The sequence below is a fragment of the Canis lupus genome, chromosome 1, assembly GCF_011100685.1.
Source record: "Canis lupus familiaris isolate Mischka breed German Shepherd chromosome 1, alternate assembly UU_Cfam_GSD_1.0, whole genome shotgun sequence".
In the NCBI taxonomy this organism is placed as follows: domain Eukaryota; kingdom Metazoa; phylum Chordata; class Mammalia; order Carnivora; family Canidae; genus Canis; species Canis lupus.
In genome coordinates, this window is record NC_049222.1 from 118,962,643 (window position 1) to 118,978,072 (window position 15,430).

The window sequence follows — 15,430 nt, forward strand, 5'->3', positions numbered from 1 at the left end:
TCCAGGATCGCGCCCTGGGCCAAAGGCAGGAGCCAAACCGCTGCGCCACCCAGGGATCCCTAAAAAAGGTTTATTTATTGAGATTGAGAGTGGGGAGGGGCAGAGAAAAGAGAGAATCTCAAGCAGACTCCCCACTGAGCGCAGAGCCTGAGGCAGGGCTCAATTTTACCACCTTGAGATTGAGACCTGAGCTGAAATCAAGAGTCAGCAGCTTAATAAACTGAGCCACCCAGGCGCCCTTCTAATTTTTAAATGAAGAAACAGACTCAGGGAATGTCAAGTAGCTTAGATCTACCACTAAGGTGGGAAATCATGAATTTCAGCCTCATCTGTATGATTCTATAATAGATGTGGTTTACAGCATTCTAGGATGGCAAATTGAATTTTTCATCAAATGACAACTCAAAGAAATGGCACTACTTGCCAGATTTGTGTTGACAATTCTGAGGATGTGTCTGAAACCAACAGGACTTTGTTCCATGATTGGTTATCAGTATCTTCCGTGGACACAGGGTGGAAGAATGTGATACTAGGAAATCTCTGTCTACCCTTTGCCTCTTAAGTACCTGCCACGAGAGTGCCTATGGTAAAGTGCTTTGTAAACTTAATAGCACTCTATAATTAGTTATATGAATTTAAAAATATTTTATTTATTTGACAGAGCACAAGCAGGAGAAGCTGCAGGCAGAGGGAGAGGGAGAAGCAGACTTTCCACTGAGCAGGGAGCCGATGTGAGACTCGATCCCAGGACCCTGGCATCATGACCTGAGTTGAAGGTAGGTGTTTAACCGACTAAGCTACCCAGGCACCCCATATTAATATTTTTTTTAAAGAAATGATTTTATTTTGAGGGGTGGGGGAGAGAGGGAGAGAATCTCAAGCAAACTCTGTGCTCAGTGAGGAGCCCAAGGTGGGGCTTGATCTCACAGCGCCCTGAGATCATAACCTGAGCCAAGATCAAGAACCAGATGCTTAATCACATGAGCCACCCAGACACCCCTAGCTATATTATTAATCTTACCATTATTCAAATACCTGTCCAATGATCTTAACAACAAACAACAGAAAATGCGTAAGAAGTGTGTGCATGTGATTGGAAAGTAAGCTAAATAATAGAAACTAGTCTATAATGAATTTATCGAAGGAAAATCTTTCTAAAATGCAAATCTTATGATGCCAGACCTGGCCCTCAAACCCTACCCCAAAAACCTTCAATGGCTCCTCATGGCTCTATGACCTTAAAATAACCTAGGGTCTATTGTTTACAAAACCCTGTGTGAACTGTCTCCTGCTTTATTCTCCTGTCTTACCTCTTACTCCGTTACTGTGTCCCATTCTTGTAGCCAATTGGTCGGGGCAGTGCACAAGCACCTGACATGCAAGTTGGGACGGTGGTGTCTCAAATGGACCAGGTTTGGCCATCCGCCACTGATGAAATAAAAAAGCACGAGATGGCTGGTGGGGAAACAAAGGAATTTCCTTCACTGAGGCCAACCCTGGGAAGACAGCAGACTAGGGTCTCAAAGATTATCTCTAAAGTACAGAAAATATTTCCAGGTTTATTAGGAAAATGTGAGACAAAGGTGGGGGGGGGGGTGGCGAGCAGGCAGGCAGTGAAGGTCAAATGGATCACTACCTTCAAGTCAATCATGGGCAGGGTCTGCAGGCCCAGGGCTTGAGAGGGTAGTTTTGGTTTCCATCACTGGTTGCTTTGCCCTTAGAGTCTTCCACCTGAACCTAGAGACAGGCTGGAAAGAAGAACCCAATGAAAAAGGTAAAAATTGGAGGCAGTTAAAGTCCTCTTTCATTGTCTCTACCCTCCAGCCTTTGTCCTCTGATCTGGAAGCCACATTAGGCTTCTCTGGGATTCTCCCTCTGGAGCCTTCTCACTGCAGCTCCTCATCTAGATATCCCTCCAGTCAGAGGGCTTCTCACTACTGTCCTGGGAGCAGCTGAGATAGTTGCTCCGTCTACACGTTCCCATCCAGCCTTCCCTTTTTTTTTTTTTTTCCAACCAGCCTTCCTATCCAACCTGTGCTAACATTGACCTAATCACGTTGAATTGGCTATTTACATATCCATTTTCTACACTAGTTCGTAAGTGTGGAAAATGTGTGCTGAGAGCAGGGACTTTCTGTGCCTTTTCGCCACTGCGTTCTTAGTACCAACACACAGGGCCTTGAGCAGACATGCAAAACATCTCTGTCGGGTGAATTAGTAGACAAATGATTTTTTGGTATTTTGTGAATTTTCAAGAAAGATGCTTACAGTAGAAGGTGACATTTTTAAAAACTAGGAGATATGGAAGGGACCACTTCTAGTTTTACAGATTCTATTTTAATACGTGAGAGCTTAAAAGGAGTTGTGTAGGAGCTTTGTGATCACACCTATGTTCTATGTTTGGTTTTTAAAGTGAAATGTTGTGCCTCAAATCCAGGCATTTTTATTCATTTCTTGTTGTGTTCTAAGTTAACATGCAAATTTCAATTGCCAGTTGAGTAGTTCTGGGTGATGTTTTCTTGTTACTATATGGCAGACACCCATGGCTTTCTCATTCACCCCATCTGGGCCTCCAGTGTGGTCTAATTATCCTGAAAAGCCAAGATGTGTTAGAGCTGAGCTTGATTACTCTAATGGCACACAATGTTTTTACAAACCTCCCGATTCCTGAATAATTATCATTATCATATGTATGTGTTTAGCCAAAAGCTTAATTGGAAAATTCCAGAATGAAACAATGCTACATAAGAAAAAAAAAAAAAGAAACCTTCCAGTCATTTTCTTTAAAAAATTAAAAAAAAAATCAAAGTGCTGCTAATACATACACAAGGTTAAACCATCAAATCATGCAGAAGAGCTTATATTGCACAGCAATTATTCCCAGCCTACCTCTCCCCTGCCGAGGTCCTTTGGAGGCAACTACTTTTAACTCATTCAGCTGTTTCTCTTGGTGGTTTCTCTAAATAATATGCTTACATCACCAGTTCTTGATTCATCCATTTTAGACATTATCTTAATTTCTAGCTATGTTAAATGAAGGTTTATCTCACTGGGGTAGTACTTAAGGACATTTTAAAGTTCCCTGCCATTTCTGAGTTGCCTTTAATTCCTTTATGCAGGACTGAGGTTCAGGCTATATGCAAGGATGTGCCTCTTATGTCTGCGTGGTGCCTGTTCTGACTCTGAACAGCCTTTGCTCTACTGACAGTTCCATGGTATGAGAATGCCCCTTGCCTCTTGGTTTGCTTATCTTAGAGTGAGTCTTCATTTTGGAGGCCTTCATCAAACTCTGGTGACCACTGGAGCACACTTGAGAACCAGATCATTAATCATCTCTGTGATGGGGCCTCTGTGCTTGCAGTGGACTCACAGATTGAAGGACTTCACTTAGAATCATCTGGTGGGAAGGCACTCTCTTAGACATTTAACTGGTGAACCTCTAAAAGCAAGACTGTGGAAGTTCAGAGATGTTTGATTCTTTTTTAGAGAAGAATCTCTGCCATTTTTCTGAGGGTGGGGTACGTGTCAAGCCATCATATGGCTATTTGTTCAGAGTGGTGGACAGGGGTAAGGTTCAGCCCCTTGTCTTGCTCCTGCCCTTTGTTGTATTGGGTATTTATTTATTTTTTTTTTAAGATTTTATTTATTTATTCATTAGAGACACACACACACACACACACACACACACACGAGGGGGGGGGCAGAGACATAGGCAGAGGGAGAAGCAGGCTCTATGCAGGGAGCTGGATGTGGAACTCGATCCCGGGACTCCAGGATCATGCCCTAAGCCAAAGGCAGACGCTTAACTGCTGAGCCACCTAGGTATCCCTGTATTGGATATTTATATGACACAAGCCACTTGGAAGTCCAAGGAATGATTTGCTCCCCACTTGGCTGCTATTTCCCTCTACCCATGTGCATTTCCTTTTTTTTTTTTTTTTAAGATTTTATTTATTTATTAGAGAGAAAGCGCTTGAGCATGAGTAGTAGGTGGGGCAGAAGGAGAGGGAGAAGCAGATTCCCTGGTGAGCGGAGAGCCCTATGCAGGGCTCAATCCCAGAACCCCTGAGATGATGACCTGAGCCAAAGGCAAATGCTTAACCAACTGAGTCACCCAGGTGCCCCACCTCCCATGTGCATTCCAGTCTTTGGCCTCCTGTACTTGGCTTTACCAGCTACCTCCATTCTCTATTTTTATGTTATGTAGGATAAAATAGACATAAATAAATTTTTACGTTTTCATCATTTTTAAGTATACGGTTCAGTAGCATTAACTACATTCACAGTGTTGTGCAACTGTCACCACCATCCACCTCCAGAACTTTTCCATCTACTCAAACTGAAACTCTTTACCTATTAAACAATAGCTACCTGTCTCCCTCCCCCCAGCGCCTGGCAACCACCATTCTATCTTCTGTGTCTATGATTTGCCTACTCCAGGTACTCCATATAAGGGGAATCATACGATATTTGTTCTTTGTGTCTATCCTCTATTTTATATCTTCAATAAGTCTGCTGAAATTTCTTATTTCTTAATTTCTATTGAAATTCCTATTTCTTGCTGTGGATTTGTACTTTTTACCTCCTTTGCTATTATTTTAGTAGGGTATTGGAAAGGCATGGAGATAATAATGTGGGATTAAACAGCCATCTTAAAAAAAACAAACAACCAGTCATCTTTAGTCAAGAGTTCACTCATTTTTAAAAGGGAACATTTCAACAAAAGGACAAATAATGTTATGATCCTGCTTGTATGGGGGGTACCTAGAGTAATCAAATTCATAGAGACAGGAAGTAGCATGGTTGTTACTAGTGGCTGGCGGCAGGGGGAAGTGGGGAATAATTGTTTAATGGGTACAAAGTTTTTGGTTTGGGAAGATGAAAAATTTCTGGAGGTGGTGGTGATGGTTGTAAAACAGTGTGAATATACTTAATGCCACTAAATTGCACACTTAAAAGTGGTAAAATTGGTCAATTTTATGTTATGTATATCTTACCACAATAAAAAACTTTTTTTAAAGAAAGGAAATAGTTAAGATTTCTATTGTCCCTGCATAGGATTTTATTTACAATAAGGTGTCAGAGGAAAAGAGGCTCCTTTAAAATGCTATGGAGGGCCTCTTGGGTGGCTCAGTCCGTTAAGTCATCTGGCTCTTGGTTTCAGCTCAGGGCAGGATTTTAGGGTCCTGGGATCCAGCCTGTGTCAGGCTCTCTACTCAGTAGGGAGTCTGCTTGAGGATTCTCTCTCCCTTTCTTTCTGCCCCTCTCCTCACTCAGGTTCTCTTTCTCTCAAATAAATAAATCTCTGAGGCTCCTGAGTGGCTCAGTGGTTAAGCATCTGCCTTCAGCTCAGATTGTGATCCTGAGGTCTGGGATTGAGTCCCGCCCGCATCAGGCTCCCCATGGGGAGCCTGCTTCTCCCTCTACCTAAGTCTCTGCCTCTCTCTCTGTGTCTCTCATGAATAAATAAATAAAGTCTTAAAAAGACTTTAAAAAATAAATAAAATGCTATGGAAGGTGGGGTTTTAATTCTAGAAATGACAGTATCTTGTATTGGACCTACTTACCTGTTAATAACTACTACTAGCCCTGGACAAAAAAAAACAAACATTTTTTTAAAAAGATTTTGTTTATTTATTCATGAGAGACACAGAGAGAGGCAGAGGCACAGGGAGAAGCAGGCTCCATGCAGGGAGCCGGATGTGGGACTGGATCCTGAGTCTCCAGGATCACGCCCTGGGCCAAAGGCGGCGCTAAACCACTGAGCCACCTGAGCTGCCCAAAAGAACATTTTTTAATGCTATTGCTTGAAGGCACTAGTAAACAACCTTTAGGCAGGCAGGAATTGAAGGGAGCAGGAGTCACAAAAGAAGGGATGGAAACCGGGTTAGCTCTAATTTACTAGGCTTTTCCTCTGAGGGCACTTCCAGTCCTCAGGAACACATGGCACATAGCTCAGTAGAGTTAAAATATAAAGTGGTGGCCCTATTAGCTCAAAAGACTAAGTGTAGATTTCAGGGCTGCCAAAACAGCTGGGAATTGAGGGGATACTTCCCAGAAAGGAGAGAGCTATAGGGAGAAACTAAAAAATGTGCATATAAATTTCCTCAAGTTTCTGGCTGACCCCTAAAGAGAAAATGCTCATGGCAAGACCACAGGGAACTCAGCTGAAAGTTTTGGCTACAATTTTAGGGAGAAACGGCTGTACTAGTTTGAAGTTCAGTTCCTGACAGGTAGGAGGGGCTCAATAAAGTCCTACATCTTTTTATTGAAAACCAAAAGGGTCATGACTTGCAAGTAAGCCCAGGTTGAGAGTTATCAGAAATCAAAATATCCCTGAGATGGTCTAACAGCCTACTGGAACTGCTGAATACCATAGAGTCAACTTGAAGACATGTCAATAGAAATTATTCAAATGAAGTATAGGGAGAAAGTAATCAAAGAAAATGAATAGAGTCTCGGCGACCTTTGGGACAATATCAAATGGTCTACTATATATGTGCTTTTGGAGTTGCTAAAGGAGAGGAAAAAAAGAATGGGGTAGAAAATATATTCAGAATACCAGTGCCCCAAATTCCCCAAATTTGGTGAGATACATCAACCCCAGGTCCAAGATTCAAAAGAGAGTCTACAGGGGCACCTGGGTGGTTCAGTTGGTTAAGCCTCCAACTCTGGATTTCAGCTCAGGTCATGATCTCAAGATTTTGAAATCAAGCCCCACAATGGGCTCCATGCTGGGCATGGAGTCTGCTTAAGATTCTCTCTCTCCCACTACCTCTGCCCCCCCCACTCCTGCCTGCTCAAGCGCTCTCTCTCTCTCAAACAAAACAAAACAAAACAAAACAAAACAAAACAAAACAAAACAACAAAAACCACCAAAGAACAAAGGAGAATCTACAATACAGCTTCACAGCTGCTCTTATGATTTTTTTTCTGACATGTATGCATACATATGAAGTTTGCAGAGGGGGGAGATTTAGTCAGTGGGCAGCCACAAGTTAAAATCTAATGACTTCTAGGCCCATGCTAGCTCAATGCAGAGGGATGCAGGAGGAATGCAGAAGGCCAACCCCTCTGTGATGGAGCTTCAATAACCAGAGCATGATAGGCCAGGAAACAATTCCAATGGCTTATTCTGTATCTGCAAGCTTTGTAAGCATCTCTCCCAGGGTGCCAGGGCCATGGCTAGGGTGAAGCAAGGCAGGCATATAACAAACAAAATTTAAGAAGACACTTATTTCCAAGGTGCAATTCCAGCAAAGAGAGAGAGGATCCCTCCAGTGCACTGCTATCTGTTCAGATGACATCTGTCAAAGGAAAGGAATGCCACTACAGCGTTAGGGATCATGGTCCCATGCACAGCCTTTACATGTCATGAAATGATAACAACTGGCACATGAATGTACTAGTAATAAAGCCTTTTATCATTTCATCTTCCTATGACCTGCATTACAGAGCAGAGAACCAGTATTATCATGCTCCAGTTTTCCAGTGGGGAGAAAACTAAGGGCCAGGGAAGTTGGTGGTTTTGACCTCAGAGGATTAATGGCTAAGCAAAGACCAGCATTCATGGCTTCTCAATCCAAATCTCATTCCAAACCTCAGTTCTGTCTACCCAGCTAGAAGAGAAAGTAATGACTGATTCAGCTCTGTATCCTTGTGTGCAAAACTCCTGTTTTTGCTCTACCTCATATCTTGACTAATTATGTGTTCTGACAGTGACCTGAGTTATTGAAGATATAAGTAAGTAAATTACGATAAGTATAGGCATAACTATTGGCAAATAAAAATGATAGAGTAACTCATCCATATAGTATTGCAAAAACACTTTCATAAAAATGGCTTTCTCCTGGAGATTCAAAGCATCATAAAATGAAACAAATTACGATAGAACAACTTTCAGAGTTTATAGAAAACAATTTTAGAACAAAGGTAAAAAAAATTGAGCAAAATAATGAAAAGAACAGTAAATTATATGTTACTATATTCTAGTAATTATGTAAATTACATAGCAGTAATTCTTAAATTTAGATGTTATTGGATGCCTTGCTGAAAGTATTACTTTATTGAAAATGATGATATTTAGACCAATACTCAACAGTTATCTCTAAAAAAATATTAAAAGTTAGAGGTACTTCATAGAATAACATTTTAAAGAATTGGTCATCTTTCCAGATACACTTCACCACTTACAAGATCCGGGCACCATATTGGTGTTTACGTAGTTAGCTGGAATTCCAAAGTGTCTTAGACATGAGTATGCACTAGTGTTGGTAAGATGGCAACTCCCTACAGCATCTTCTGGCTTTGGAGTGTTTTGGGTGACGGAAATGTGCTTCAAAGGCTGTGTGCTGAGCAGAGGCAGTGGTGGCAGTGTGGTGATGGCAGAGGTGGTGGTAGTCAAGGTGGTGGTACTCATGGTGGTCATGGTGGTGGCAGTAGTGGTTATAGTGGTGTAGTGGTCATGGTTGTCCTGGTGGTGGTCATGGTGGTCATGTTGGTGGTGGTGGTGGTGGCAGTGGTGGTGGCAACAGTGATGATGACAGAGATGGTGGTAGTCACTGTGGTGGTGGTGGTATGTTAAATGAATGAGAGTAGGATTCAAAGAAATCTTCAGAGGTTTTACATCTGCCCCAAGACATAATATTAAATATCAAGAGGTTCAAAGAAATTAGTTAGATAAACTGGAAAGAAAAGACATTCCAGAAGTACATGATAGGAACAATGAGGAACCCCAGTTTGGGGTCATCCCTATTCTGTCTTTGAGAATATGAGCACTGAGCCTGGGGCCTGTTGCCAAGCCAAGTGGCTGAAGCTGAGGGAGGCTGGGCAGCTTTGCCACAGATCACTGCAGACTCTCCCAGGAGCAATGTGGAGATTGGAGTCAGCCTGTAGAATCCCTTTGCACATGAGTACCCGTGGGGGCTCGTCTGGCCTGGCTGAGGTTGTTCTGAGACGTATTCGTGCTTTTGCACAGGCTTCCCCTTGCATTATGGGGCAAGGGCAAAATATAAATGGAGACCACATACATGTATCTAAATGTTTAAAAGTTACAATTCAAGCCATAAATGGTTAAATAAAATATGTTCTTTTTCTCTGGATGAATTATACCTTCAAACCAAGCTGGAAGACTGAGTTTAAATGTAGACTTCTCTGACTCCTTGGACTCCCACACTGGAACATGGAGACGTGGGGACGTCAGCCCCGACTGTGGTCTAGTCCCTCTTCTTCTCCCGCTGTCAGCTCTTTCCCACACTGTGGTCTCACTCAAGCCTAGGGAAGCACATGCCTAATACACCTTGCCTTAGGACAGCAGAGTTGGGGAAGAGAGATCCACACAGGCCAGCCCTGGTAATGAGCATGAGGCTGTTTGGGCCTGGCATTCTGGAGCTCTGGGTGGCCAGGGTATGGGTTAGAATAGGGGTCAGTAAACTATGCTCCTGGGCCAAATCTAGGCTCTCTGCTGGCTCTTTTGTTGTTGTTTTTTAAAGTTGGGCATGGAGTCCGGTGTGGAGCTTGAGCTCATGACCCTGAGATTAAGACCTGAGCTGAAATCAACAGTTGGTCACTTAACCAACTGAGCCACCCAGACATCATCTCTGCTTGTTTTTTCTTTTCTATTTTTAAAGATTCATTTATTTAGTTTAGAGAAAGGAGAGAGAGAGAGCAAGAGAGCACTTGAAAGCAGGGAGAGGGACACAGGGAGAAGGAGAGAATCTCAAGCAGATTCCCTGCTAAGCAAGGAGTCTGTGGCAGGGCTCCATCTCATGACCCTGAGATTGTGACCCCAGCTGAAACCAAGAGTTGGATGCTTAACCTACTTAGCCACCCAGGTGCTCCTCTCTGCCTATAACATCCGTAAGTAAAATGTTATTTGAATCCCATCCACTCTCATTTATTTGCATATTATCTATGGCTACTTTCTTGCCACAATGGCACAGTTGAGTGGTTATAGCAGAGATCTTGGCCTGCAAATCCCAGAATACTTATTCTCTGTTCCTTTAAAGAAAAGGTTTGCTGATATTTGGTCTAGAAGGGAGGAGTGGGCAGGCTCCTATGGGCTTGCCTTCTTCGCTCTCAACTTGGGAGATGCAGGTCAAGGAGGGCCAGAGTAGAGTTCCCTAAAGTTGGGCCCAAAACCTGAATCTGACCATGAGGAAACATCAGACAAATCCAAACTGACAGACATTTTGCCAAAACAAGCCCTGTACTCTTAGAACTTCCTGTGCCATGAAACACAAAAGGGCTAAGGAGCTATCCCCAATTAAAGAGGAATAATGAGACAAGACAACCCAAAGCAATGTGACAACTAAAAGATTGGATCTGGGACCAGGAAAAAATATGCTATAAAGCATAATATTGGGATGATTGGTGAAATTTTCATAAGTATGTCAATTAGGTGATAGCTTTATATTAATGTTAATTCCCACTTTGAGAATTATGCTGTGATTGTGCAAGTAGATGTTTTTTTTTTAGGAAATGCACAATAAAATATTCAAAAGTAAAGGGATCTGATGGGTCTAGCTTATTCTCAAACAACAACAATTATAATAAATGTAGAGAGAAAGTAAAAACAAAATACATCAAATAAGGCAAAATGGTAACAAAATGAATCTCTCTGAAGTCTTTCTAGGAGTTTTTTTTTTTTTTTTTGAGTTTTACTTATTTAAGTAATCTTTACACCCAATGTGGACCTCAAACTCATGACTCAGAGATCAAGAGTTGCATACTCTTTCGACTGGGCCAGCCAGGCAGGTGGCCCTTCTAGGAGTTCCTTATATTCTTTTTGCAACTTTTCTCTAAGTTCAAAATTATTTCATAGTAAAAGGTGAAAAAGATCAAATGAGGGGAAAAGGTATTCCCTCTTTCATCTTCACTCACTGAACCCCTTCCCCCCACCATTCACTATAATTCAACAAATTATAACAAATTACAAATGAAAAGGAAATGAGTGTAGTTGTGGAAAGGAGAAGAAAAAAAGTCATTTTGGCTACTGATATACTTACCTAGGCAAGGCCCTTCAGGGGTGTTCTTAGGCTTGTTCAAGCTCACAAGGTGACCAGGCTTGTTCAAGCTCAGCCTGTTGAGAAGGATAGAGGGCAAGAACCATAGCAATCAGCAGGGCAGCTCCAGGAGCTCTTTGCAGGGAGTGTGCTTGTCACATTTCACTCAGTAAGTGCAAGGAGGCAAGATCCACATCCAGCCTTTACGAGAGCTGCTCTAAGTGCCCATGCCTCCCAGGAGGCAATCTCACAACTCTAGAGGCACAGCTTCCACAGTCTCTGCAAGGGATGTGCCCAGTTACAAGAGTTCCACACTAAGGAAACCCAAAACGGTGGTTTTCTCATTAGGTATTTATCTATCAGTCCAGTGCAATTTACCAATGATCATTTATACTGTTAGCAATGTTGCCTAGCAACATAGTTGACATATACTCTCAGGAAAATAAATTTAGGATTAGATTCTCATGCAGAAGCATTAAACCTTTGCCAGGAGTCTACCCCCCATGACTTGTTGAACACCTTTTTTTTTTTTTTTAGTAGCCTTCATGCCCAGTGTGGAGCCCGACATGGGAACTTGAACTTGCAACCCTGAGATCAAGACCTGAGCTGAGATCAAGTGTTGGATACTTAACCAAATGAGCCGCCCAGGCACCTGTGTTGAAAACTTTATCAAAGAAAAGGACAAGATAGCATGTCTTTCAATTACCTGAGTTTATATTACCTAATGGGGTAAGGATGTCCCCTCCATACCCTGTGCAACTGGAATGGTCTTTGGCCATCTGTCTTCATAGTGCCTACAAAACCCTTTTTATTCTGCGAATTCTAGGAATTTTACATCAAACGATATTACATGATAATTTTTAACAAACTGAACATACTACCATGAAATTTAAACTTTATAGAAAAGTAATCCTTTATCCCCTATATGCTGTGTAAATCAAGGGTTCTTATCTAGTCGGAAGGTACAGCTCAGGCCTTTATAATAACCAATTATTGCTTTAAAAATCTGGTGTCTGGCACTTTAGAAAATGGTTGCATTCAATTTTCACTAGATGGCAGCAGAAGACATTGATCAGGCTCCAATGCTGTACTAAACTCCTGTAAGCACTCCTCCCATAGCTATTGTCGGATTCTGGAGTTGGCCTGGGGTTAGTTACCCTTTTCTGCACATAGAAAGCTTTCTTTAATTTTTTATTGGTGGCCCCAAATCCTGTGGTCACTGGAGCCCTGCTTGTACCTGCTGGCCACCACACAGCCACGTGTCTACCCTTGCCCTTTGCTCGCATGGGCGATCTCAAACATTCCTCCATGTAGATTAAAGTTTGAATGGAGTTGGAGTGAACTTGGCGGTTCCACCTCATTTATCAGGTGGCAGCCCCCTCACAAGAATGCGGTCTTTGAGTTCATTCTCCTGTCTGCGCGGCCCCCCTCCAACACCTTACCCAGTTAGACATGAATCTATGTAGCCCAGCTGGGTTTCTGGCCAGATCCCTTTCATGGACAATGAGCAGTTTCTCCTCTCAGGATGAATTTGGTTTTACTCCAACCTGCATCTGTCCCACAGGGGATCCCCTGTCAGATGCCTCAAAGTTTTCTACAGCAGAGAATGGGTAAAAGTACTCTTCCACCCAGATATTCAGTGCCTTTTTCGCATTTCCTTCCCCAATTAGTCTATTGGTTGAGCTCAAGGCTTTGAAGGTTTACCCTACTGCTGCCATCACTCTGCGATGCCATGGGAAGGTCTTCTTAGATTCAACCTAATATTCACACTCATAAGACCTAGTCACTATAGTGACACTGGCCTATTCAGAAGTCATAGGACAGGAACCACACATGCCAGCAAGTCAGTGTCAGATATTCCCAACAATGGGAATCTTTGGAGCAGTTCACTCAGCAGATGGCTCAGGTGCAAGAAGATAAGGGCTACATAGGGCAGGTACGCAAGTTGCCCTGATTTCATGCCCCCTGGCAAACAATATCTCTGGAAACAACTGCAAAATCATGACTTCTATGGTCCCCACAAGAGATTCACAGGTTAGAAAAGGAATCCAAGCCTGTAGTGACTCTCTGTCCAGATAAAAGTTCCAAACCAGGGGTCATTTTTATCATAAGCAATGCTGCCTAGTAACATTGTTGAGACATACCATTTTTATCTGTTTCCAGGAAAACATAGTGAGAAAATTAACCAAAAGTCAGACTCTTATACAAGGGGAGAAAAGGTTTAATACATTACCTATGCCTAGAAGTTCAAAGAGTCAACTGAAAAACTGTAGTACTTTGTTTAATGAAAATGAATGAAGAGATCCAACAAAATGGCCAGATATACTTTTTTTGAAGTCTTTGAATGTAGCAAAGATTACATAATGTAATAGGATAAACATTTCTTTCATAATACCAACAGAAACCACAATTACTTAATAGATATAATATACATGATAATATAACAAAAAATATTCGTCCTACATGACGAAAAACTTAAAACTTGACTGAAATTCCTGAATAAATGAACCATGTTAATTGGATGAAAAGAGTCAATATTATAGAGATATAAATGCTCTCCGAATAAACTACAAATGTGGCATAACTCCAATAAAAATTCCAGTAGAGTTTTCTGAGGAATTTGAAAAATTGATCCAAAATTCACCTGGAAGCATATATGTGTAAGAAATTTTTGAAAGGAAAAGAGTTGGACTTGTTTTGTAGACATCAAACCTACTACAAAGTTATAGTGATCAAGAATGCAACTTTGGCCCAGAAATAGGCATATGTATCAGTAGAATTGAATAATTATGTTCAGAAACAGATACTTTAGTTTTATGTTGATATAACTTATGTAAAACACATAAATCTTATGTGAGCACAGTATATTTTTACATGTGTGTATTTCTGCTTAGCCACCACGCAGATAAAGATATAGATTATTTCGGTTCCCCAAGAGATTGCTTGTCCTCTGTCCCAGTTGTTATCAATCCCCTCATCAAAAATAACCATGGGTCAGTTTTGCCTCTTTATGAATTTCATGTGAATAGAATCATACAGATGTAACCGTTTGTGGCTGGGTAGTTTTGTCAGCATTACATTTGTGATATTCATCCAGGTGCTTGTGTGAAGCAATAGTTTGTCTTTTTTTTTCATTATTATAGTATTCCATTTGGTACAATAGTATTTCATTATATGGATGCGACAAAATATGGTCACCCATTCTATTGTTGATGGAATTGGGGTTGCTTCTAGTTTTTGGTCATTACAAATAAAGCTTCTATGAACATTCTTCTGTGTGTCTTTCAGTGGACATAAGCACTCAGTTGTATCAGGCATATACCCAGAAATAAAATTGTTAGTTCATAGGATAAATCTGTATGTTTACTTCTTTTTAAAAAAGTAGACTCCACACCCATGGGGAGCCCAATGCAGGGCTTGAACTCATGACCCTGAGATTGAGATATGAGCTGAGATCAAGAGTCAGGAATTTAATGGACTGAGCCACCCAGGTGCCCCATGTATGTTTAGCGTTAGTAAATGCTGCCAGTTTTCCAGCATTTACTGGAAATTTATGTGGCTTTAATTTGCATTTCCTTGATGATTAATGATGATGAATTCCTTTTCCTCTGCTTATTGGTCATTAGGAGATTCTCTTTTGTGAAGGTCAGCACAAGTCTTCTGTCCCCCCCCTTCCCTAAAATTAATCCAGAAATTTTCTTATTAATTTATAGGAGTCCTTTGTCAATATGTGTTTTGCAAACATCTCCTGCTGGTCTGTCACTTACTTTTTCACTTTTTTTAAAAAAAGATTTTATTTATTTATTTATGTATTTATTTGAGAGAAATAGAGAATCTTGAAGCAGACCCCATATTGAGCACAGGGTCTGATGGGGGGCTGGATCCTACAATCACAGGATTATGACCACAGCCGAAACCAAGAGTTGGACCCTTAACCAACTGAGCCACACAGGTGCCCCTTTTTCACTTTCTTAATGGTGTCTTTTGATGAGTCGAAGTTTCATTAACTTAATTAATATAACTTAAGCTTATTTATGAATTAAATTGAATTAATATATTAATCTTCTATGATTATTGCTATTTGTGTTCCATTAAGGAAATCTTTGCCTGTCCTTACCCCTTAACATGGTCTCTTATGTTTTCTTTAGTTCTATTATTGTGTTACTTTTCACATGCTTCTCAAATTAATTTTTGTGTATGATGTGAGGTAGGGGTCAAGGTTCATGTTTTCTTATACAAATATTCAACTGACCCAGCCATATTTATTGAAAAGGCTATTTATTCCCCATTAAATGGTACTAGAGTTTCTGGCTAGTGCAATAAGGTAAGAAAAATAAGTAAAAGTCATCCAAATTAGAAAGGAAGAAGAAAATGGTCTTTATTCATTGATGGTATGATTGTATAGAAAATCTTTTGGCATTTATAAA

The 15,430-nt window shown here is 41.1% G+C and overlaps 1 long non-coding RNA gene across 3 annotated transcripts; it reads left to right on the forward strand.

The window, feature by feature from the left end:
• The first annotated feature begins 714 nt into the window (after window positions 1-714).
• LOC111098298 lies at window positions 715-14,274 on the forward strand. Of its 3 annotated transcripts, none has more exons than XR_005354780.1 (3): window positions 715-776; window positions 3,120-3,215; window positions 11,541-14,274. It is a non-coding gene; the product is annotated as an uncharacterized LOC111098298 (long non-coding RNA). The 3 variants fall into 3 exon arrangements; XR_005354781.1 differs by having other exon boundaries at window positions 11,544-14,274; XR_005354782.1 differs by lacking the exon at window positions 3,120-3,215 and having other exon boundaries at window positions 759-776; window positions 11,544-14,274.
• Window positions 14,275-15,430: the final 1,156 nt, after the last annotated feature.